Below are 27,211 nucleotides of genomic sequence, written 5' to 3' on the forward strand. Positions count from 1 at the left end.
AAGCTGCATGGGCAGTTGTACCTGTACACGCCATCCAAGCTCAGTTTGACTCAATGCTCAGGCGTATAAAGGCCGTTGTTACGGCCAGAGGTGGTTGTTCTGGGTACTGATTTCTCAGGATCTATGCACCCAAATTGCGTGAAAATGTGATCACGTGTCAGTTGTAGTATAATATATTTGTCCAATGAATACCCGTTTATCATCTGCGTTTCGTCTTGGTGTAGCAATTGTAATGGCCAGTAGTGTAACTTAAACTAACGTTCGCTAAGGACAACACAGACACCCATGCCCGAGGGAGGATCGAACCTCCGACGGTGGGATGCCCATTGTTCTGGGTGTACTATAGCTTAGTCTTCTAAAAGCTTCGTAGGATTTAAAAGAATTTAGTCTACCTACTGTAGTGTTACCAGCTACCGGCGCCAGAGGGCACACAATCCTCTTATATTATCTTTTTGTTGCATGTAGTACAGAACTGTCCGTCTGTATCGTGCCATTCCTGTCGGTATTTTTGTGGCTGCAAGAGTCGTCACGATGTCGCCACTGTAAAAAAACAGCTCGAATTAAGCACCACCTGAACTCCGAAGGGATTCATTTGGGTTACCGAACACGTATTCCACGTGGGACGTCGAGTCACTCAGGTGACGGAAACATGTGTAGCATCCCAGCAACAAGCTGCTCGCCCCCCGGCAGCGGATATTTTAATCCCGCCGGTGGTGAATTTTGTAAGCGGCAGCGTCTGTTTCGCCGCATCTCTAGGCCGATGACAGACACGGCGTGCCCCGAGCTGCTATAAACACACGCGACGAAATTTCGGAAGGCGGGGTTTGCGAGTGCGCGTCGAGGCGTTGAGCGTTGCCCTCGGAGGGGGAGGGGAATAAGAGGTGGGGCAGCCCGCAGGCGGAGGGGTGGCAGGGTCCCCGGTGGAGGGGTGAGAGGTAGGGGTAGGGGTAGGGGCCGGCACGGCGGCAGTGCGCGCCACGACGCACGGGACGCAGCAGGCAGGTAGGTGGTGCCTCGCTCCGCCGGGGCCGCCTGCGCGTCATGCATGTTCGCGCTTTGTATTTCGCACTGCCTGCCACCGTCTGCTTACTGGTACAAAATGAAACCCGTCCTCACCCACTTTTCAGACTGGACTCTCAGTGTCCTTTAAAGCCCTCTTCCTAATATTTTAAGATAAAATATTCACCTTCAGCACTAATCGCCGCTTTGCTAGTATGTCTTTGAGGTGACGTGTGCAACTGATCCTCGTGTAATGTCGAGCAGTATATATACTAAACAGTTTAAATTTCAACAGCAAATAATGTCTAGTTAACTGAAAATTTTACTTTACTTTGCATGCACATGAGTCACTAGAGTAATACGTATGGCCCATTGTCAAACAGGCGTGAAACGTAAAAATGTATATATATTCTGGTACGTTAATTCACCAAACTGTTTGACAATCTTTTTGCACTAAGCATGCCTGCTGTCCACGCGCCACTAGTTAATTCGTTTCTTTGTTTGTCAACACCGTAATTTAGGTCACACTTGAATTGTTTGCTTCGTATATGAATACTTGATTTCGGAACAGCTACTTGTGTACAATTCACTTGTATGTTACATACAGCAAGAAGTAGACAAATAAGATTATTTAAAACGGATCTCTTGTGTATTTAGAATCACGTCGAATTTTATATTTGTCGCACACATATGTTTTGCCAAGTAATAATACCTGATTCGTATTGTTTTGGAGCGCACAGGCGCGTATTATGTAGATTGTTCTTGAACTCTTAACTCGTAATAATTAGCAGGAAATAAATGTTCGTAAGTAATGAAAGCACATAAACTACCATTTTTGGAAACTGTGATATAATGAACATATGAACAGCTGCACGTTAATGTGAGCACGTATATGAGTTTCAGAAACCTCTACAATGGGAACAGGACAGACATCCTGCCTTGCGTTGTACTACTCCGCTGTTTTCATTGAAATTCTTCTTCCGCACTCTCCATCAATTTGTATCGTTCATCAGCGAACAATGTCCTGAAAAACACCGAACACAATGTTCGCCATTGTCTTCCGACGGACGTCAAATAACATTTTGATCACGTTTGTGAATATATTGTCTCATTGTCAACCGGCGGTTCTGGAATGATGTTCTGATCGCGAATGTGTATCTGCCGTTTCCCTGTCGCGTGCTCCGTTAAATCTTTGTGAGGTACTCCGTAAATTAGTCGCGCGTCAAAACATTTCTGCAAAAAGTCGCTACCGCTCTTTGCACTGGTTTTATTTAACACCTGTGGCGAATAGCTGTCTCTCATTTCATAACTCTTCACAGCTTGTGAATGAGCTGATATTCTTTCTTGCAAGGTAGACGATTTGCTGCACGTGCAGTGAAATTTACGAGAAAGTAAATCTGTTTGAGGAAAGTGATCAAAGTAGTAATTCAAATGTCAGATAATGGCGTGCCCCTCGTTACTGCCAAGCACTTTACACTCTATCACAGTTCACACGCTCGTAACTGTTTCCGGCAACGGCAGGACAATGCAACGACGGCACGAATGGGTGAGCGCGCACTGCCGCGTTTCGGAAGTATATCACTGTTTTTCACGATTGGTCGTAAAAGCCCTATATTTTGGAAAGCAATAACTAACTTAACTGCCCACTGGGCGAAACGCAGCCAATTCGGCGACTCAGGAGGTCGTTTGATCTTTCGGACACAATCCAATTGGGAGTAAATGCTACCATCTGTCTCGAGCTGTTTAATAGGACAGTGAATTCTTTTTACGCTAGGATCCGAGCTTTCCCTGGCTTTAGAAGCCGTAACTGCGCGATCCATTGAAATATAATTCCGTTTCCGGGTGGATAAGTGCGTAGTTCTTCCTCTGATTTTTTCTAAACAATATGGCACTACTAATGTCCAACGCTGTATCTTCTTCCTCATTTTTTTTTGTTTAAATTGGAATTAGTTTCGAAGATGTTACCTGTCTCCACGTGAAGCAAGATGCTATTTCAAACATACTGTTGTTTCTCTTAAATATAGTTCGCATGAGTTGGAAAGTGTCTACTCGTTAAGCTATGCAGCCCCATGTTAGGGAGCCAAATGTGGAGGGTGAGTCTCTGGGTATATATGTGATTTTAAATCAAATTAACTGATATTACTACTCAGTTAAATATTCACTTGAGAGCAACAGTTGTAATTAGGTGTGCAGGATAAGGCGTTCCAGCTGTAAAGCTAAATATTAATGGAAAATAATTTATTTTATTTTTCATGAATCAATACTTTTGGACACAGCTAAATATTATGATGATAATTCCTTTCAAAGCTAAACAATCTTAAACACAATATTTTTACAGAATTTTAAGTTAGACTTCCTCATAGTGCATTAATGATTACTGTGATGCTGATTTCGCTAGTTAAGGTGATCAATAGCACGGATAAAACGTTCCGAGATACATGTGGTTAAAATCTTAAAAACTCTAAAACTGAAACCATAAATATGCGCTAATATCCACATAACTCTACACACATAGGCCTATATTCACCCTCTCGCACACAAAACCTAAACCAGCAAATATGTCTTTGTCGTGAAATGTACTGTTAAAATTCCAATACTCCAACACGAGGGTAGTCAACATTTTTTTACCTACCACCCTCTTTCGTATCCCTGTTAGTAGTAAAACATTCTAACCGACCACCCAATTCCACAGTATGGGTGATTTATAGATTAGGGAAGTAACTTTACTTCATAAATTTTTCAATGCAGAGCTATAACGGGTTAAAGCACATAATAATAATTACTTATGAATAACTATATCTCAAAATTATATGAAAACGTAATGACAATGCTTTTAAAATCCCTATCGCATACCACCCACCGTGAAGTCTGGAACGCCCACTAGAGACTCATGCTCTAACATACGAGGGTTGTCCAGATAGTAAGTTCCAGTCGGTCGCGAAATGGAAACCACAGTGAAAACCAGAAACGTTTTATTTGAAACAGTTAGGTACACCTTCCACCTACTTCTCTACATAGTCGCCGCTCCAACTTCGAGTGTTGTTGAAGCGTTGTTCCAACTTTCCAATATCCTCGTCATAGAAAGCAGCCGCCTGTGCTTTCGGCCAGTTATCTGCACTGGTCTGCAGCTCGTTGTCTACGGAAAAATTTTGTCTTCGTAGCCAGCTGTTTTTGTGAGCATAGATGAGACTCAGGGGCAGCCAATTATGGACTGTATTGTGGGTGATCAAACACTGCTCATCGGAGACGCTGCAGGAGCGTCTTCATTGCCCCTGCAGTGTGCGGCCGAACATTGGCATGAAGAGGGAACTGCTAGACAGTTGTGTTATGTGGGCTGCATGACACAGGCGAAATCTCTAACCAGGCCCTCATAAATGGCGGAGACGCTATTAGCCACGCATCTTTACATGCTCACTGTTCACTCACAACTGAAAAGAGCGACGCGACACGATCGACGGGTATACTAAAGATACTGCCCAACACATCTATGCAAAGCTTTACCGGATTTTCCCAGTGGTTTCCATTTCGCGACCGATCGGAACTTAACTTCTGGACAACCGATTAAGACTAAAAAAGTAAGGCAGGTTTTGTGTAACAGTACGCTCCCGGGTGATCTTCCGAATTTTTGTATCCATTTAATGCACAATATTTCGTACAGACTTAGAGGACACGTTCCTTAAAATAAAATCAACTAAATATGGGGTCTAAAATGCATACCTTGAGGAAAGCACTTATTCGACAGAAGTCATGCGTTTCACAGTTGCGAAGGTGAGCAAGTGTTCATAGCACATAGCCCATGTGCACTAGTCATTTTTTTGTACATAATACCAAAATATGTAAGCAAATTGCTTGTAGTAGAAGAGATGAGTATTATAGTTCGAAGAGGAACAAGTTCTCATTCCTCTTAAGGTATTATTTTAGGGTCCATGTCTACTACACATTGTTTTCTTGTTTTGTGTAACGAATATGTCCTCACAGTCTGTAAAGTGAATTTGGTTACACACAAAAGAGTTATTTAAAGCTTCTACAGTATCATATTCGTCTCTTTATCACCTTGAACAGAAGTCCGAACTACTTGTATGTCAGTTTTTGCTCCCTTGTAACGATGTGAAACACTTTGTACTAAAGTATATTAGCTCCGCATTCAGGCTTCGAAAGAGATATCAGTACCAACAGACTACCGCCTCATTCTCTGATAATGACGTCATAAGGCTGTGGGGTCAGTGCAACGCTCTCCCGGCCGTTGACAACTTTTTGAGCCTTGGAGCCACTACTTCTCACTTCGGAACCTCCTCAACTGGCATCACGTGGCTGAGTGCCCATCGGTCCTCCCACCAAATCCTTTTCAGTACCTCAGCATGGCAGTCAGACCCTCTGACAACTCATCTACTATTAAAAAATAGCAAATCGATAATTGTACAACACAAGCACCTCTCTCTGGAGAAGGAAGTCGTGTGACAGTCTGGAGAAGAGCAAGGATAACTTACCCTCGCCGCTATGTGTACAAGGACCTACGCTGTGGACCGAGCGAGGTGGCGCAGTGGTTAGCACACTGGTCTCGCATTCAGGACAATGACGGTTCAGTCCCGCGTGCGGCCATCCTGATTTAGGTTTTCCGTGATTTCCCTAAATCGCTCCAGGCAAATGCCGAGATGGTTCCTTTGAAAGGGCACGGCCGACTTCCTTCTCCGTCCTTCCCTAATCCGATGAGACCGAATACCTCGCAGTTTGGTCTCTTCCCCCAAACAACCCAAATCAACCTACGCTGTGGCCTGTCATCAATACATCGCCTTGTGCCTCAGCAGCAAGGTCACTGCAAGTAGGGGCATTTCACAATGCGCATCTGCCACTTATTAGCGATATCACCTCTTTTAATATATGACGTAAGTGAAACAGAATCTCCTGTGTAGACGAGACTCATTTTTCTGCTGGGTACTATCTTGAATTGAATGAACATTACTCGGGAAATCGGAGCATATGATGAATGTTGTAGCCTGCATTCACATAATTGCTTACAGTGGTATCAAGGTCGCATACACCCCTGGTTCACAGATGACGACGACTTCATTTGGTAAACACAGCTTCAGGTGAGAATCGTGGCCCATCATAGGTCAGGCAAGGTTGTCTACAACTTGAATCCATCGGTGTAGACTGAATGGTGATGGTTTAAAGTAAAATAAATTTCACCAATATTTCAAAAATTAATCTGAAATGCAATATACCTTGTAACTGAGTAAACGAGAGTGAGAGCTGTTTCGAAACTGAAGTGATTCAAGTTTCACTGGGTCAAAGTTCATACGAATCTCAAATGGCTTAATCACTCGTGGACACTGCAATTTCCAGTTCCACTGATGGTCGCCAAATGAGGTGGAACACGGGGCATTGTGGATGACGAAGGAAGGTCAAAATTACTGACAAATTAAAACTGTGTGCCAGACCGAGACTCGAACTCGGGACCTTTACCTTTCTTGGACAAGTGCTCTATCGCCTTAGCTACCACCAGCTGTGGCCGAGCGGTTCTAGGTGATGCAGTCCGGAACCGCGCTGCTGCTACGGTCGCAGGTTCGAATCCTGCCACGGGCATGGATGTGTGTAATGTCCTTAGGCTAGTTAGGTTTAAGTAGTTCAAAGTCTAGGGGACTGATGACCTCAGATGTTAAGTCCCACAGTGCTCGAGCCATTTGAACCATTTGACTGAGCTACCCAAGTACAACTCACCCCATCTCCTCACAACTTCTCTTCCGCCAGTATCTCTTCTCCTATCTTCTCGGTGCGGCACACAGTTTTAATCAAACAGGAAGTTTCATATCAGCGCACACTTCGCTGCAGATTGAAAATTTCGTTTACGAAGGAACGTATACATGGTAGTCCATTGATAGTGACCGGGCCAAATATCTCACGAAATAAGCATCAAACGAAAAAACTACAAAGAACAAATCTCGTCTAGCTTGAGGGGGGAAACCAGATGGCGCTATGGTTGGCCCGCTAGATGGCGCTGTTATAGGTCAAACGGATATCAACTTCGTTTTCTAAATAGGAACCTCCATTTTTATTACATATTTGTGTAGTACGTAAAGAAATATGAATGTTTTAGTTGGACGACTTTTTTCGCTTTGTGATAGATGGCGCTGTAATAGTCACAAACGTATAAGTACGTGGTATCACGTAACATTCCGCCAGTGCGGACGGTATTTGCTTCGTGATACATTACCCGTGTTAAAATGGACCGTTTACCGATTGCGGAAAAGGTCGATATCGTGTTGATGTATGGCTATTGTGATCAAAACGGGCGTGTGCTATGTATGCTGCTCGGTATCCTGGACGACATCATACAAGTGTCCGGACCGTTCGCCGGATAGTTACGTTATTTAAGGAAACAGGAAGTGTTCAGCCACATGTGAAACGTCAACCACGACCTGCCACAAATGATGATGCCCAAGTATGTGTTTTAGCTGCTGTCGCGGTTAATTCGCACATCAGTAGCAGACAAATTACGCGAGAATCGGGAATCTCAAAAACTTCGGTGTTGAGAATGCTACATCAACATCGATTGCACCCGTACCATATTTCTGTACACCAGGAAATGCATGGCGGCGACTTTGAACGTCGTGTACAGTTCTGCCACTGGGCACAAAAAAATTACGGGACGATGACAGATTTTTTGCATGCGTTCTATTTAGCGACGAAGCGTCGTTCACCAACACCGGTAACGTAAACCGGCATAATATGCACTATCGGGCAACGGAAAATCCACGATGGCTTCGACAAGTGGAACATCAGCGACCTTGGCAGGTTAATGTATTGTGCGGCATTAAGGGAGGAAGGATAACTGGCCCCTATTTTATCGATGGCAATCTAAATGGTGCAATGTATACTGATTTCCTACGTAATGTTCTACCGATGTTACTACAAGATGTTTCAGTGCATGACAGAATGGCGATTTACTTCCAACATGATGGATGTCCGGCACATAGCTCGCGTGTGTTTGAAGCGGTATTGAATAGCATATTTCATGACAGGTGGATTGGTCGTCGAAGTACCATACCATGGCCCGCACGTTCATCGGATATGACGTCCCCGGTTTTTTTTTTTTCTGTGGGGAAAGTTGAAGGATATTTGCTATCGTTATCCACCGACAACGCCTGACAACATGCGTCAGCGCATTGTCAATGCATGTGCGAATATTACGGAAGGTTAATACCTCGCTGTTGAGAGGAATGTCGTTACACGTATTGCCAAATGCATTGAGGTTGACGGACATCGCTATGAGCATCTATTGCGTTAATGTGGTATTTACAGGTAATCACGCTGTAACAGCATGCGTTCTCAGAAATGATAAGTTCACAAAGGTACATGTATCACATTGGAACAACCAAAATAAAATGTTCAAACGTACCTACATTCTGTATTTTAATTTAAAAAACCTACCTGTTACCAACTGTTCGTCTGAAATTGTTTGTGACTATTACAACGCCATCTATCACAAAGCTAAAAAAATGGTCCAACTAAAACATTCATATTTCTTTACATACTACACAAATATGTAGTAAAAAAATGGAGGTTCCTATTTAAAAAACGAAGTTGTTATCCGTTTGACCTATGGCAGCGCCATCTAGCGGACCAACCATAGCGCCATCTGGATTCCCCCTTCAAGCTAGACGAGTTTCGTTCTTTGTAGTTTTTTCGTTTGATGCTTATTTCGTGAGATATTTGGCCCGGTCACTATCAATGGACCACCCTGTATACGTTCATCCGTATGTAATAAAAATGGGGGATCCTATTTTAAAAAAACGAAGTTGATATCCGTTTGACCTATGGCTGCGCCATCTAGTGGGCCAACCATAGCGCCATCTGGTTTCCCCCTTCAAGCTAGACAAATTTCGTTCTTTGTAGTTTTTTCGTTCGACGCTTATTTCGTGAGATATTTGGCCGGGTCACGATCAATCGACCACCCTGTATACGTTCCTTCATATGTAATAAAAATGGGGGTTCCTATTTAAAAAAGGAATTTGATATCCGTTTGACCTATGGCAGCGCCATGACCTATCATGAGGAACGGGGTAATCGTGGTTCGCCAGGTTTCCGAAAGCCTAAAGGGTATAGTACCCATTCAGGTTGCCGTCACTCAGCAGATACGAAAATGTCACCGACTCTACCCTGTTTAGAGACGTGAACATCATTATCAGCAGTGAAGGACTAAATACGCGTCGTGAACGGCATACAAATCTGCGGATAAATTTATGCCCGTACGCTCATCCTACCTCTACAGGAGCGCAATGAAACGAAATCGCCCACGAATCAGGTTGATGGGAAAATATGCTGACGAGTAATGCGCTTGCTCAAGGTACACGTTTTACTTATTCCGACCGGTGTGATAGGGCTTTCCGTACTCGGTATCTGAAATAGCACCTAGACAGGAATGGTTGTATGAATATGGGTTGTCGTCTCTTGTACTTCCGCTGATGGAGTTCATCAATTGTGTTGTACTTCCAAGTGATATCGTAGGCCTTCTAAGATTGATATAGACACCTACGTGGTTCTATTTGAGTAAGAAAGCATATAGTATAGCTGCTTCCAGCAAGATCAAGTTATTAATGGCAGTTAGGTGCCTTTACTTTTTTAATGACGAGATGCGGTTCACAGGCATGCGGCGCTTTGACACGAGACACAGACAGTGAGGAAACTATCCCACATGTGAATGACGGTCGGTTGTAAATGTCCTCACAATTAGAATAAAAGGATCTATCTGCTTCTTTCAACGATAGTTTTGTGTAGACGAAGGGTATAATATTGGCTAGAGGTAGCAGTAATTTGTGCAGAATGTTCCATCTTTTTCTGAAATGGCTCCTGGGATGGTTTGGAGACTTCAGTTGCTCATGACAATTGTAAATGGCCATTCTGTTCTCCCAGGAACAATGTAGTAAGCAATTGCTCTTTCACTTTCTGATGTCAAGCATCAATTTTCAAGTTGCCTATATTAAGAAAAAATGAAAGAGCTGAAAAATGGAAAAGATGCATCAGTGGCATGGTATTTACGTTCGTAGATTGATCCACTTATTCCTGGATGCTGTCTCTACGATAAAATTCAGCCATTTGCGTTTAAAGAGTCAAACTGGCCTGCTGATTATCCACTTTAGCAGCTTTCTTTCAAGGACTTTTCAATGACAAGTGTATTTAGATGAGGAAGTAGTCACTAGTTGTAATGGTACTTGAATTACATAACCATTACGGCACCTCACCTGAACTTCTCGATACCAGTAATATTCTACAGTGTTTCTATAGAAGTAGTTAACATATTTCTGAGACAGCATTCAGATTTGATTTCATTAATGTAGAGGTAGTTTGATACATCGATATGTTTATATTGCAATGATATTATTCTTATGTGTATTCATTCTTTTGTCACTATGATCTTTGACGTACTTGTAACTCTGATTTTTGGGCGCGTAAGCGATTATTAGTTAGTTTGTTAGAGAGTCGGACCTTGAGAAGGCCAAGTCTTGGACGTCATGTTGGAAAGACGCATATTGTAGTTGGCTTATAAAATGTGAGGAAGATAATTTCAAGTATGTTTTGTATTGTGAAGTGATGTTTTGTGTGTTACCGTGATATTGCAATAAAAGCAATAAAAAGGAAGTGTAATTTAAATTCGGAGTGCTGATTATTTTTTTACATCACTATTGTGCTAACTTTGAAAGGTTTAATCTTCAAGAATGGTTTGTGAAGCGCATCTACAAAACTTTTGAATATGGCAGAATAAAACCTAGGCCTCTTTGCATCCGAGCTTGGATTCATCACCACCTAGATTTTCGACGATTGAGCCATGATTTTACTACGAGACCAGCGTGGGAAACACGAAAAGATGAGTGCCTAATTTATTCATTATTACGAGAAATAACTTTAATAACTGTGCTCTAATGACAACTGCCACATAATATCTTTGTTGTTGCCCGAAAATGCAGTATTTAGCAGCGTGAGCAACACCACAATCATTATTAAATTTTGACCTTTGTTGTGGTAGCCACTTTTCAGTATCAGAGTTGGGGAGGGAAGAAGGGAATATCGATATGTAAGGGAAGAAGACTGACTCCCTTACCAGTGCTGAACTGCCCAGAGCACTTTACGCGCATTATAATACACAGAAAGGAGGAATAGATTGAGGAGCTGTATGATAATGCTTAATCTAAATCATTATTATGGAACATATTGTTATAGCAACAAGCTCTAGCTTGAGGTTAAGTTCCATGGTATTAGTTATTAAGAAATATGTTCACTTTGCCCTTAGCCCTCTCCTCATTGGGATTTTCTTTTCCATACAGGTTATAGGGACTGATGACCCTGTAGTTTGGTCCCTTTCTACCCCAAACCAAGCAACCAACCAACAGGTTATAACCTTTCAGCATTAGGCATTCGACTCTGTAAAACGGGTCTCTTCTTCCCCAAAAGTCGCAGTTCCTCCACATGGTCCGGAACATTTTTCGTTTCACTGTTCTGTTGGAACAATTGTACTGAAGATGTTTATATTTTTCTTTGAGTTTATGTCTTTATACCGCTAGGGACACTGCGACATTAGAGGGACTGGTTGAGCAACTTCTCGGTTACTTCACTCAGACGTCACTATCCATATCGTGTGTGTAGACTGACCAACTTATGACTCGTTAGATAATACCTGCGACGCGTGTTCAGATGCCTCGGTTGTTTTTTTTCAGCCTTTTTCTTTCTGATTTGTTTTTCTTTCAGCGGGGAGATAACTGCCTTTGTAAGTCAGATTAAATTAGTGGATTGTATTTATCTGGGTGACAGGAATGTTCGTGATCTATGAGTTTCTAAATTTTCTGGTTATTTCTCTGTGTGTACAGTACAGAGGAGACGATAGGCTATACAGCAAGTCCACTGAAGTGCACTGACAGGTACAGCTGATTCTGTCTGGCTTTGGGAATCCTACTTCTGTTGATATAGACGCAAGTACTAGCTGGTTGGGTATTGGTAGAATAGAGTTTTTGAGCCTTATGTTTTGCTATTCGCTTTGTGATCTGAACTTCCTGCCTTTATTTTCTCTGAAAATATTGACCAGCCTTGACTCCAGACAACATAGTTTTCAGAGCAGTTTACACGCGTTGGAGGTGATGAGAAATATGTCGCTGCTTCAATAATAGCTTTACTTTATTTAGCACAATTTTTCAGGTCGTCGTATGGCATGGTACTCTCAGTTTGTCACGAGTGCTGACATTCCAGGCATGTTATGGGCATTGTAATACAAGGCGTCACTGTAAGACCGAGTAATCCAGCTATTACATATTCTGTTAACGATGGAGAACTGAATGTGTGCTTAAAAGCACAGTTATTTCTGTTTCGCCACTTACATTTTTCGTTATATGCTTCACGTCAGTGATGCCTTATCATTGTTATACTTCATAAAGCTCCTCTAAGTTCCTACAGTCATTAACTTTGAGCAGTCATTAAATTTGAGTGTGTATGTGGATGGTCGGTTGGATGGAAACGATAGGTTTTCTGGAGTTAAGTTTGTGGAATATATTGAATATAAAGACGTGTTCAATGTGCACTGCCTCGCAGGAAAAGAAAAACACCCAGGAGGGTGGAGGGGGAGGGGGTGAGAAATGAAATGAATTAAGAGTGTTTTGAAGCTCAGTCGTAATTTGGTAATCCCAAGTAATTTTGGAGTCTCTAATTCCGCAAGCTGCCGGGACGTTAATTTCTCTGGAAAAAGTGTCTCATTCCTAAGTCGCTTTGCTGATCTGAGAATTTTGTCATTACATTATAATACTTCCTGAGCGTGAGAAGACAATACTTTCTTCGAAAGAGACCACTTCCCTTTACAAAATCTGGAACAATGTGCTGTTTTTTAATTCACGGGTTTCTTGCTTTTCTCTTTACACCATCTGGAACGATCTGCTCTTTTATAGTTCATAGGTTTCTTCCTTAATTTCTTTACATTATCTGGAAGCATTGGCTTAAGCATTCAGTGTTCGGTAATAATTCATAACACTCTTGAGAGCCACAGCGCTTCGTGAACTATCTATTGTTCTTTTTGTTGCGTGAATCAAGCTGCTACCATGCGATACATGTATACGTTTGTAGTGTGCTCAGAGGGATATTTTGAAACCTTTTCTTTTTCACAAATAGCTGGAATAATAAACTTCGAGCCAGACAGACTCCACCTTATCTGGACAAGCGCGATACAACAGGAGTTTGACCAGTGACCCATAGTTACCAACTAATGACTGTTTCGCCTCAAAAGCCATCCACGCCATTGGTGTGTAGCACATCATGATGTTGAGATTTGCTTTTTAAGAGGTTTATGACATCCTCTCGATTCAAACGGCTAAGTTAACATCGCACGTCCATGTGAAAAACATCGTTCAACAGTGAAGCACCACGGTGGCCAGCAGAGCATATCCATAGCATCTACATATACATTTATACTCTGCAAGGCACACAACGGTGTGTGGCGGAGGGCACTTACGTGCCACTGCATTACCTCCCTTTCCTGTTCCAGTCGCGTATGGTTCGCGGGAAGAACGACTGCCGGAAAGCCTCCGTGTGCGCTCGAATCTCTCTAATTTTACATTCGTGATCTCCTCTGGAGGTATAAGTGGGGGGAAGCAATATATTCGATACCTCATCCAGAAGAGCACCGTCTCGAAACCTGGACAGCAAGCTACACCGCGATGCAGAGCGCCTCTCTTGCAGAGTCTGCCACTTGAGTTTGCTAAACATATCCGTAACGCTATCACGCTTACCAAATAACCCTGCAACGAAAGGCGCCGCTCTTCTTTGGATCTTCTCTATCTGCCTCTGGTACGGATCCCACACTGATGAGCAATACTCAAGTATAGGTCGAACGAGTGTTTTGTAAGCCACCTCCTTTGTTGATGGACTACATTTTCTAAGGACTCTCCCAATGAATCTCAACCTGGCATCCGCCTTACCAACAATTAATTTTATATGATCATTCCACTTCAAATGGTTCCGTACGCATACTCCCAGATGTTTTACAGAAGTAACTGCTAGCAGTGTTAAAGAGGACAGGTGATGCTCGCTATTCCCCAGCTCAGGAACCTCACGTTCGCCAGATCCTAACCCAGCCAAGACAAGGTAACACAGAGGGAAATACAGTGCTTATCGAAAGCTATTAATGCAGTGAGCATTACCAAAAATGATTTCTGTTTGGTCACATTATTGCCGGTCCTGATTTTTTCAACGTTTTAACTCTAAAGCCTTGATACAAAGTCGGATTATTGTCAGGGACCAATCATTTTTATATATGTTAGTGCAGTCTTTTCAGGCAGCAAAATTATCGAGTGCGACGGATATAGGCTGCAGCCAACACTCTTAAGAGTCAATGGTAACTCTGAACCTGAGTCTGACAACAATCTCATCAGCATTCATAATCAAAATCTTGATCCAGGTGTCAAGCATAAGTGAAGGCAGAAGTCTGCAACACTTAGTTTAATGCAGAAGAAGTAGAAAGAAGAAACATAACTGTCATTCCTTTGATTCGACAGCTTGTGTCTCCAGGCACAAAAACTGAATTATATTTTAAATCAGCCATTGTATTAGGCGACATGTACCTTCTCACTACACACTAATGTAGAAATCATCCTCTTCCAAAAGCTTCTTACAGCAAAACTCAATTTCACTTACGACTTTTTTTATGTAGTGTCACTTTTGACCTGCGTGAAGAGATAGCTCACTACGTTGGTTAGGAAAAGTGTCACGTAAAGCCAGCGCTATGAGAAGCAGACGTGGCTGAGCTCTATGCCTACATCACTGAATGTTATTAATTTCCAGAGTACATCAGAAGCTTACTAGAATGTAGGCATTCAAAGGGAAATGGAAAAGTGTTGGGGATGAGTGTAATTAATCATATTCATTCTATACCACCTGTATGTTTTTCAGGCTTTTATCTTAATTGTAATTGCATTCCCTCTTTCTGAGGGGTGATGGGGGGCCGACAGCGGTATGTCTGATGCTCTTCAGACGAGATAATTTATAAAAAACATAACGAAAGTTTTAGAATATTAAAATGATAAAATTAAGAATGACAGTCATGCATCGATCATGTCAAACACCGTTAGTTGTCTTTTAAAAAGAAGTATTCATGGTAACTTGATAGTAGGAGCGAAATACTTTTCAGCGGTGGATGAAGCTGTAAGACCTGTACCAGGAAGGGGTAAGTTGGTAGTAGGAGGGTAAATTGGTACTGTTGGTAGGGCGGTGGTAACGGAATTGGTGCGCTTACATATGGGAATTTGTAGTGTAGGAAAGTGGGTGGCATTTAACTGGAATTTGGGATTGGGGAAAAATTGGAGGCCAGGTCATAGTTATTGAAAGGGAAGAAAAACTTATAGTAGGAAATGTGGAGATAAGTTTACTGTGAGAAAGGATAAACAGGGATGGGCTAAATCTGATAGGAAAGGTAAATGTCGCCATGGTTTCCGTCGGCTAAGAGAGACGCTATGGAAGTTACATTGGGAAAGGATATAGAGGGTGTGTATGTGGATGGCCGGTTGGATGGAAACTATAGGTTTTCTGGAGTTAAGTTTGTGAATGAATGGAACGCAAAGACGTGTTCAATGTGCACTGCCTCGCAGAAAAAGAAAAACACCCAGGAGGGTGGAGGGAGAGGGAGTGAAAAATGACATGAAACTTCACGGTTTGAGATGGCATATGATGTTATTTCGGTGATTACAATATCGAGCCACATTTACAAAGAAGCTGGCAATATGAGTCCACTTATCAGTACGATGATGCACCTCCTCTGAGCTGCGCAGATGCACTCATTCGGATGGGAATGGTATCATGAATCCATCTCATAGGTTATTTTGCACTCTTGCTGTTCTAATATGTTTAAGGCCGAACAACTGAGCTGTCTGCCACTCGGTTGCCACAACTGTTTTAACTGATCCTTGTATACTGTCTTCTAGCATTTGGACGGAGTTGATGTCCAAGTTGGTCCCAAACATGTTCTGTCTGGGACACACTGGAAATCTTTCTGGCCACAAGAGTACCTCAACATCACGCACGAAGTCCGCGGATGCAGATATAAAGTGTGAACAAGCAGGTTCTTGTTGAAAAATAGCATTATGCTGTCACATGAGAGATAACACATGAAGATGCAGGATGTCCGTGAAGTTCCGTTGTGCCTTCAGAGTTCCATCAATCACTACTACCATCAACCTTAAGTCATGCCCAATGGCTCCCCACAACATGGCTCCAGGAATAACACCAATGTGCGTCTTTAATACATTGAAAGAAAGTAACCTCTTCCCAGGTCGCCGCTATACTTGCCACCGATGGTCATCTGGGGTAGTAGGGAAAAGCAAAGAAAATGCCCTTGCCTGATTGAGAGTCTACCACGACATTCGCTTGTAGTGAACCCACCGGATTGGTTGGTTCCCTAGACCACGTCATATCACAGGGTCCATTGTACAGCCTGGATTCACTGATGAACCCGAACATTACGACCACCAGCTTAATAGAGTGTTGCTCCAAATTTTTATATCAATACGTCAGCGATTATGCTTGGCATGGATTCAAGGACCCCTTGGTAGGTTTTTGGCGGTATGTAGCACCAGGTTCTACGTACAAGTCACTCAATTCCCGTAAATTACTGGAGGGTGGTTTGCGGGCACTGAACTGACGCCCAATAGCGTCCTTTTCGTGTCGCATCTGGGTAGGCTCGGACGAACGTGATGACTAAGACATCAATCTGAGTTTACTATCATGCTCCTAAAACCCCTTTAGCCTGTTTCTGAACTTGTGCAACGGACAGTTATCCTGCTGGAAGATGTCATTGCTGTTGAGGAAGACATCAAGCACAAAGGGATGCAGCTGGTCCGCAGTAATGTTCGCGTATTCCTCGTGGTATCTTCGATTACTGGCAACCCAAGGAAGAGAGGTGAATGTACCCTATAGCGTAATACTGACCCCATTAACCTGCGTCCGTGGCGCGGTGCACGTTTCGAGCAGCTGTGCTCCTGGATGAATGCATATACGCACAGGACCAACGACTTGGTGTTGAACGTGATTCGTCTCACTGGGCGACACATTTCCAATCTCGACGATCTCATACTAACTGCAGTTGTCGTTGGGTTAACATGGGACAGGTAGGGGTCACCTGCAGTGCAGCCCCATGTTCAACAATGTGATCTGAACAGTATCGTACGAAACGCATCCACTTCTATCAACATTTTACTCTGTCGCCAGATTTGCCACAGATCGCCACCATGTCCCGCTTCACAGAACAGGCACTTCCACACTTTTCACAGATGCTCACGGCTGTAGCACGTGAACAGCTGTCCAGTTTTTCCGCTGCCGAGATGCTCTAACCCATGTGCCGGGTACTGACAGTCTGTCATGTGTCAAAGTCGTTTATGTCTATTGACTTCCCATTTTCAGCCCGTATCGCCACTAGTACTATTCCCAGCGTGACTCTGCTCCGTTTATGTACTTCCGTACTCAACAGCGTCACCAGGTGGATTACAGCCTCAGGACGGGCACTGGTCATACGGCTGTGGCTGAATGGTGACGGTTAAGACTACTTATTGAATGTAATTGTTAAAGACTAAAAGTTGTGAGAAACTGTGACTAGCATGGCAGATAGAGGAAGTTGATGTGTAATTGGGTACGGGGGTGAAGCCGGGAACCCTCATATTCTTATTTTCGAGTTGGTAACATTGTTTTTTAGCCATTAGACCATGAAGACAGTTGGCAACTTAAGTACCACCATGAGGCTTCGTGGTATGAGACGCTTTGTTGTCGAACAAAATAATCTATTAGACTTCCGTGGTTGTGTGCATTACTTTGTGATATTTTCTGTTCAGTAAATAACTTATACCGTCGATTTACAAGCTGAAACTAGTAATACAATGAATGATACTTTTAACAGACTTTATGAAAACATGACGTGTTAAACTATTCTTCACCTTCTTCCGTATGCAGAAGGAATTTACAGATACGGTACAGTTGACGTAAAACTGGTTAGAAGCGATGAGGTAAAGCCGGAACTACCTGATATTACCCCATGAATTCGTTACATATAACGCATACGTGTGATGTAAGGTATACATGCTTTTAACGATACGCTACTTCCGTGTACACGTTTTAATAACTGCAAAAAAATGGTTCTGAGCACTATGGGACTTAACTGCTAAGGTCATCAGTCTCCTAGATCTTAGAACTACTTAAACCTAACTAACCTAAGGACATCACACACATCCATGCCCGAGGCAGGATTCGAACATGCGACAGTAGCGGTCGCGCGGTTCCAGACTATAGCGCCTAGAACCGCTCGGCCACCCCGGCCGGCTAATAACTGCAATTTAATATTTACATGTTGTTGTTGTTGTGGTCTTCAGTCCAGAAACTGGTTTGATTCAGCTCTCCATGCTACTCTATCCTGTGCAAGGTTCTTCATCTCCCAGTACCTACTGCAACCTACATGGCGCAGTGGTTAGCACACTGGACTCGCATTCGGGAGGACGACGGTTCAATCCCGTCTCCAGCCATCCTGATTTAGGTTTTCCGTGATTTCCCTAAATCGTTTCAGGCAAATGCCGGGATGGTTCCTTTGAAAGGGCACGGCCGATTTTCCTTCCCAGTCCTTCGCTAACCCGAGCTTGCGCACCGTCTATAATGACCTCGTTGTCGACGGGACGTTAAACACTAACAACCACCATCACCACCACCACCAACCTACATACTTCTGAATCTGTTTAGTATATTCATCTCTTGGTTTCCCTCTGCGATTTTTACCCTCCACGCTGCCGTCCAATACTAAATTGGTGATCCCTTGATGCCTCAGAACATGCCCTACCATCGTATTTAGATGCAGAATTTAAACTATTTTGCGGCAGTTTTAAGATTATTTTTGACACTAATAATCTGTTTAATTATGCCTTATTGAATAAGAATATTTTCATTTGAGATTGGACCTTTATGTGCTTTATATGGTTAGAAATTTAAGACGTGGCTTAACAGCCATCCGGGAAGGGTGGAAACCCAGTAACAAATAGCTCAGTTCTTCGGAATTGAATATACTAGAACAGCAAGAATACAAAATGACCTATCTGTGTTTAAAAAGATGGATATTTTCCCGATTAATGCAACTGCATTTGGTGCAGAGTCGTTGGGGGACGAGTCGCACGAGTCATTTCTCGCCCTGTCATATCCCATACCTGCTTGATTCGAGACAAGTTCGGAGATCGTCCTGGCTAGGGAAGTTGCTGCACGTCTTGCAGAGCTTGTTGAGTTTCACAGGCAGTGTGTGGGTGATCATTATCCTGTTTGGACAACACGTCACCTTCCTGTTGCAATAACGGCAAACGAATGGGCCTAACAACGTTCTGCGCATATCGGGCGCTGGTTAGCGTCCCCTCCAAAAACACCAATGGTGAACGGGAGTTGTAGCTTATCGCACGTCAGACCATAATGCGTGGGATGGGGCCAGTGTGTCTTGGACGAATGCGCTCTACGAGTCAACAGTCACCAGGTCCATGTCGTACGCGAAAACGACCATCACTTGTGTGCAAGCAATATCCTTCCTTGCTGAAGACCACGGCGTGCCATTCCATCTTCCGAGTGATCCTCCGACGGCATCAGTTGAGTCGTGCACTTCGATCTACATATACATCTACATACAGGGTGTTACAAAGACATCACCAACAATGCCTGCCCAAACGTTCACAGAAAATCTGTGTTGATGACGTGATTGCACAATTGCGTGCGGTTTCTCGTCAGCCCACACATGCTGATTGTGAAAATTTACAATTTGATCACGTTGGAATGAAGCCCCGCCCGTAAAGAGAACATTTGCACTGAAATGAGGATTGACACATTGTTGGATGAACCATTCGCAGAAGTGTATCCGTGGAGGCCAAACAGCTGCTGATAGTGCCTGCACACGCTGTACATGGTACGGAATCAACTGGTTCTCCCGTAGCACTCTCCATACAGTGACGTGGTCAACGTTATCTTGTACAGCAGCAACTTCTCTGACGCTGACATTAGGGTTATCGTCAACTGCACGAAGAATTGCCTCGTCCATTGCAGGTGTCCTCGTCGTTCTAGGTCTTCCCCAGTCGCGAGTCATAGGCCGGAAAGTTCCGTGCTCCCTAAGACGCCGATCAATTGCTTCGAACGTCTTCCTGTCGGGACACCTTCGTTCTGGAAATCTGTCTCGATACAAACGTACCGCGCCACGGCTATTTCCCCTTGCTAATCCATACATCAAATGGGCATCTGCCAACTCCGCATTTGTAAACATTGCACTGACTGCAAAAGCACGTTCGTGATGAACACTAACCTGTTGATGCTACGTACTGATGTGCTTGATGCTAGTACTGTAGAGCAATGAGTCGCATGTCAACACAAGCACCGAAGTCAACATTACCTTCCTTCAATTGGGCCAACTGGCGGTGAATCGAGCAAGTACAGTACATACTGACGAAACTAAAATGAGCTCTAACATGGAAATTAAGCGTTTCCGGACACATGTCCACATAACATCTTTTCTTTATTTGTGTATGAGGAATGTTTCCTGAACGTTTGGCCGTACCTTTTTGTAACACTCTGTATATACTCCGCTAGCCACCAAGCGGTGCGTGACGGAGGGCACAATTCGCGCCAAAGTCATATCCCCCCCCCCCCCCCCCCCCCGCCCCGTTCCACTCGCGGATCACGCGAGTGAAAACGACTGTCTGAACGCCTCAGTACGAGCTCTAATTTACCTTATCACTGTATGGTGATCACTGCGCGATTTGAAAGTTGGTGGTTATAATATATGCTCTACATCCTCGACGAAGATCGGATTTCGGAATTTAGTGAGCAGCCCTTTCCGTTTAGCGCGTTGTCTATCTGCAAGTGTCTCCCACTTCAAACTTTCTGTGAGATTTGTAACGCTCTCGTGATGGCTAAATGTACCAGTCACGAATCTTGCCGCTCTTCTTTGGACCTTCTCAGTTTCTTGGATCAGATGCTGTGGCATGAGCGGAAGACGGGCTAGAGGTTCGCAAGAGTTCCTGTTGACACGTCTGGGCTCACAAGCCCTCTTATCTGTGGTCTGGCAGCTTTGCGATCTGCCAATGCTGCCCTTACAGTACGATGACCGTGGCGGGCGTCTGTGCAGCGTGGAAATCCAGAACCTCGTCTACAGGTGTGAGAATGTTCACGTGACTACCGATACCAGCATCGTTGCACAATTTATGCAGCGTCTCCAACATTGTGGCAATGCTCCGAAAGGACCATTCCACCACTCGGACAGTCACAGTTTGACCCCTTTTAAACTCGCTCAGTTGGCGGTAGGATACACGAGCGTGTGTCCGTGGCGTGGTTATCCGCTAATTTCACACGTTGGTACCAGACTGACCCGTTCGGCTGTGAGCATTCTCTAGTAAATAATAGACAGAGATGGCGCTCTGGCAGCTGTGCCACTACGCTATCTGTTGATTGATGACATTAAAATCATTATCAGTACTTTTACTATCCTCCAGGTGGCATATTCTGTCATCGCAACAAAATCTACGTTGTCTTGCCAGGTACGTTTTTTTTAATTTTTATTTATTTATTTTTTTTTTTTTATTAAGGCAGTGTAAATCTGACGTCTCAGCAGTGAAAATTGTCTTGCTTACTTCTTAGTTAGAAAGGCAAACCTATGTTCCTAGCATTTGTTTGTAGACTTAGAGAAAGTTTTTGACAATGTTGACTGGAATACACTCTTTCAGATTCTGAAGGTGGCAGGGGTAAAATACGGGGAGTGAAAGGCTATTTACAAATGGTTCAAATGGCTCTGAGCACTATGGGACTTAACTTCTTTGGTCTTCACTCCCCTAGAACTTAGAACTACTTAAACCTAACTAACCTAAGGACATCACACACATCCATGCCCGAGGCAGGATTCGAACCTGCGACCGTAGCGGTCGCGCAGTTCCAGGCTGTAGCGCCTAGAACCGCATGGCCACTGCGGCCGGCGCTATTTACAATTTGTACAGAAACAAGATGGCACTTATAAGAGTCGAGGGGCATGAAAGGGAGCAGTGGTTGGGAAGGGAGTGAGACAGGGTTGTAGCCTGTCTCCAATGTTGTTCAATCTGTATATTGAGCAAGCAGTAAAGGAAACAAAAGAAAAATTCGGAGTAGGACTTAAAATCCATGGAGAAGAAATAAAAACTTTGAGGTTCGTCGATGACATTGTAATTTTGTCAGAGACAGCAAAGGACTTGGAAGAGCAGTTGAACGGAATGGACAGTGTCTTGAAAGGAGGATATAAGATGAACATCAACAAAAGCAAAACAAGGATAATGGAATGTAGTCGAATTAAGTCGGGTGATGCTGAGGGAATTAGATTAGGAAATGAGACATTTAAAGTAGTAAAGGAGTTTTGCTATTTGTGGAGCAAAATTACTGATGATGATCGAAGTAGAGAGGATATAAAATGGAGACTGGCAATGGCAAGATGAGAGATTTGTTAACATCGAGTACAGATTTAAGTGTCAGGAAGTCGTTTCTGTAAGTATTTGTATGGAGTGTAGCCATGTATGGAGGTGAAACATGGACGATAAATAGTTTTGACAAGAAGAGAATAGAAGCTTTCGAAATGTGTTGCTACAGAAGAATGCTGAAGATTAGATGGGTAGATCACATAACTAATGAGGAGGTATTGAATAGGATTGGGGAGAAGAGGAGTTTGTGGCACAACTTGACTAGAAGAAGGGATCGGTTGGTAGGGCATGTTCTGAGGCATCAAGGCATGACCAATTTAGTATTGGAGGTCTGCGTGGAGGGTAAAAATCGTAGAGGGAGACCAAGAGATGAATACACTAAGCAGATTCAGAAAGCTGTAGGTTGCAGTAGGTACTGGGTGATGAAGAAGCTTGCACAGGATAGAGTGGTATGGAGAGCTGCATCAAACCATTCTCAGGACTGAAGACAACAACAACAACAACTTCTTAGTTACCCGATCTTACCCCAACTATCCAGCAAGTAGTGCTGCAACATCTGCACTGGACGTCATTGCAGTGATCGTGACGATATGGACTGGTTGTGACAGCCTGACGTTTCAAATCGTCCTTGAAGTTGGATGTTTACATTCTAGACACGTTGTGACAGTTCTGTCCACTCAGCTTGGGTCTTCTGTAGCTTTGTCCCTCTCGCAGAATATCTCGCACCTTCGTAGGTCCGTTGATTATGCCCTCTGTGACTGTAATGAGAATCACTATGATTTTAAGAACCTGCTGAGCCCCTGATAACAAATATTACACCTTTTTAAGGAGTACCAGAATATTTTATTGCCATGATGTAGTGTGTACCACGCTTTATCACAATCACAATGAATAAATAATCAAATAAAATCGCACTGTCGCACTATATACTCGTATGAATTTCACACTGCACAGTCCCAGTCAGTTCAAGGCTTATCGCCGGCTACTGTGGCCGAGAGATTCTAGGCGCTTCAGTCCGGAACCACGCGGCTGCTACGGTCGCAGGTTCGAATCCTGCCTTGGGCATGGATGTGTGTGATGTCCTTAGGTTATTTAGGTTTACGTAGCTCTGAGTCTACGGGACTGATGACCTCAGATATCAAGTCCCGTAGTGCTTAGAGCCAATTGAACCATTTTTTCCAAGGCTTATGCTCAGAACTCACGCCACTCCTTGATATCAGACCGTTCTGGTGACTCTGTCCCCGGATTCTGACCAACCAGATGTTAGGAACGGCCACGTTTCTCTATAAGTGCGTGCTCTTGGCAGCCAATGGGGGATCAGAAAACTTATTTCACTTTCGTTTCAAGTGATCACCCTCACACCCAAAGCGTTATTACGCTCCAACAGTTGGGTTTAAGCTATACTGCAACACATTACATTTTCCCCCAGAGCCACCTAGTCACAAATGGTTCCAATGGCTCTGAGCACTATGGGACTTAACATCTGCGGTCATCAGTCCCCTAGAACTCAGAACTACTTAAACCTAACTAACGTAAGGACATCACACACATCCATGCCACGAGGCAGGATTCGAACCTGCGACCGTAGCGGTCGAGCGGTTCCAGACTGAACCGCCTAGAACCGCTCGGCCACAACGGCCGTGTCATCTAGTCATAAATATTATATTATAAACTGTACAGTAAATAGCCTATGAAACCCGCAAAATACGCTCAGAGCACTCAAAATACGCACGGAAAGTGATAGTGGTAACGAAAGTGTTAGTGATGTAAGTGATGGTGTGGTTAGTGAAGTGTTACTTGCAGCAATGCCAGAAAGCCCAACACATCGAAGTAGAGTTTCGTCTTTGCCTGAGTCAGTCACGTCTCAGTGAGCAGCTCCCAGGATGGCTGCCGAGCTCCAGAAAACAGCCATAAGCAGCGTAGGGGATGGCATCTCAGCATTCAGCTAAATTCCAGGCTCTAGACTGCAATGTAGCATTTGCAGTATGGTTTATCGGCTTTGTTTGTATAGAAAATAGAAGCAATGTACAGTGTGTTACATTTGGATGTACTTGGTGAAATATACAGCTAGTAGTAGACGCAGTGGTAACTGTAGGTGTCGACATTGCTACTAACACCACGAGTTGATTCGAACCGGCGACTGTGCAGACATGAAGTCTTTTCTGCGACACCGAAATAACCAGTGGGCTGGTGGCGGGGATGTGTAGGTTAGCCTGGTCTGATTTTATTTTCTATTTATGGGTTAGTTCATTTTGCGTCATCATATTTGACTTATTGTTTTTGTATTTGTCGTTTCTTCATACTGTAAGTACTGAAAATATCTATTTGCTAGTAAAGTTCTCTTAAAACGTTCAAGTGTCAACTTTTCAAACGCATTCTATACAATTCAATCCGGTTTAGATAATGAGGCAACGGATTTAATAAATACACCAGTTGCATGGCAGTATTGTAATCTGCAACTACGTGGTTACTGACAAGCTATACAGCCGGATAAGAGAGCTAGCTGCATAAACCTGACTTTCAATGGAAATTACCGGCCGTAATAAATTAATTACACGACCCTTCTTCCCAAGTTTAATTCGGCGTGACTGTGAGCGTAACTCAGGCTATAAAGGGAGAATATGAGTAATAGTCCTCTCAAGTTTTCCCATTAATCCAATTTTTTCCTCTGTTGCTGAACGATGGTACCGCAGTGTACTGTGGTATTTGACACTCTAGCACACTATACTTACATAAATTATGAATTTTTTACCTGTCTCCCATTCACCGTAACGCTAGATGAGTAACGATGATCCATCATCGTAAACGCCAGTGTCAAGCTGCGTAAGACGAACGTATTGGAGTACCGGGTGATTGAAAAAGAAATAGCGGATTTCAGTTGTTTATTACAGGCAAACTGCAAAAGATAGAAACACGCTGAGCATGCCTCTGGATAGAGGCAGGGCCATAGTTTTGACACAGCTGCGCTGTTTGTTGTTTGTAGCAACACGACGACTACACCACTAGAGAAATCATGTCTGTTGTAATTTGCGCGAATTCAATCCACTGTTCAAGTGCAACGTGTATTCCGCCGTCGCTTCGGGAAGCAGATCTATGACTGATATACAAAATTCTTGAAGTTAGTTGCATATGCAAAGGGAAGAACACTGGTCGGGCACGCACCTCTGATGAAAATGTCGAATGTATCCGAGGTGCGTTCACACGGAACTCTTGGAAGTCCAAAAGACGGGCAGGCTAGGAACTTCAACTTCCTCAAACAACGGTGTGGCGTGATCTGAAACGACGCCTGCATACGAAGCCTTACAAGTCGCAGTTACTGCAACAATTGTCTTCCGGCGATCATAACAGAAAGTACGAATTTTGCATTTCAGTTCTCTAGGATTTGACAGAGGACAGTTCCTAACGACCCACCTTTCATCTATCAAAAAGGGTTCAAATGGCTCTAAGCACTATGGGACGTAACATCTGGGGTCATCTGTCCCCTAGACTTAGAACTACTTAAACCTAACTAACCTATCACAAACATGATCGAGGTAGGATTCGAACCTGCGACCGTAGAGCAGCGCGGTTCCGGACTGAGGCGCCTAGAACCGTTTCATCTATCGGGTAAAGTAATCCGCAATAATGTAAGAATTTGGGGGAGGGGGGGGGATCACAAAATTCTGACGTTGTCGTGGAACATGAAAGAGACTCACCGAAACTGATTGTGTTTTGGGCTGTTACTGTCCACAAAGTTTCTGGACCTTTCTTTTTTGCGGAGGCAACTGTGACAAGGGTGACGTACCTGAACATGCTGCAAAATTAGTTGTTTCCTCAACTTCACGAAGATAACAATGATTTCATTTTTAAGTATGACGGGGTCCCGCCTCATTTTGACCTCGAGGCGCGGCGTTAAGTAACACAATCCCACAACGTTTAAGTCGAAGAGGTGGACAACAAGATCTTGTTCGTTGTTTCTGGCCTCCCAGGTCACCAAACTTTGCACTTTGTGATTTTCTGTCTGGGAGTATAGAAAAGACAGCGTCTTTAACCCACCTATGCTAGGTGAGAAATCGAATTGTTGAAACTGCCCATTCAGTAAACAGGGACTTGCTGATTCGTGTATGGAATGAAATGGACTACCGTTTCGATGTTTCTCGAGCAACGCATGGTCCTCACGTTGAGTGTATGATACAGTGTCTGTGCGAACATAAAAATCTGAACCTTGCTCTGTCCAGTGACATGTGCAATGTGGTTCTATTACTCATAGTTTGTCTGTAATAAGCAACTGAAATGTGTTGTTTGTTTTTGAATAACCGTGTATCAAAGTTTCACATTTACATAAAACTTCTTTTAACCCTTCGGCTAAGTTCTAAAACGAGGGCTGTTGATTAAACCACTAAAGTGCTTCGATGTAGTAGAGCACAACCCGAAGTAAGTCTGAATACGATACTAAGTAGTGAAGGAAATTTTCATCTACAGAATTTGGTCTGTGAAGGGAGAAGAGGCTGCTGCGAGCTGTCCTCGATTACGGTTCTGTTCATAAACGCATGGTTTGCAGTCTCTTACGCGGTCAGGGCTTAAGGCACTATTGATTATGATTCATCCGTAGGGTGGGCGCGTTGAGCAAGTCGGCTATTTGAACTGATATGAGTTACGCCTGCACATCCTGTTCCGCCCATCCATTCTTACCACAGTAGCATTTTGATTTAGATCCTTTTGGACATGTGCCCTGTATTTCTGTAAAACTGAACTGCTACTTTGAAATAAAG

At 43.5% G+C, this 27,211-nt stretch overlaps 1 protein-coding gene across 1 annotated transcript in view; it reads left to right on the top strand.

Annotated features, from left to right (window-relative positions):
- The first annotated feature begins 981 nt into the window (after window positions 1-981).
- The window catches only part of LOC126184720 (uncharacterized), a 1,073,920-nt gene continuing 1,047,690 nt past the window's right edge, over window positions 982-27,211 (top strand). The window contains exon 1 of the mRNA XM_049927243.1: window positions 982-1,002. The gene's annotated coding sequence lies outside the window, so the exon portion shown is untranslated. The remainder of the gene's footprint in view (window positions 1,003-27,211) is intronic.

Source organism: Schistocerca cancellata, chromosome 4, assembly GCF_023864275.1.
Source record: "Schistocerca cancellata isolate TAMUIC-IGC-003103 chromosome 4, iqSchCanc2.1, whole genome shotgun sequence".
Classification (NCBI taxonomy): Eukaryota; Metazoa; Arthropoda; class Insecta; order Orthoptera; family Acrididae; genus Schistocerca; species Schistocerca cancellata.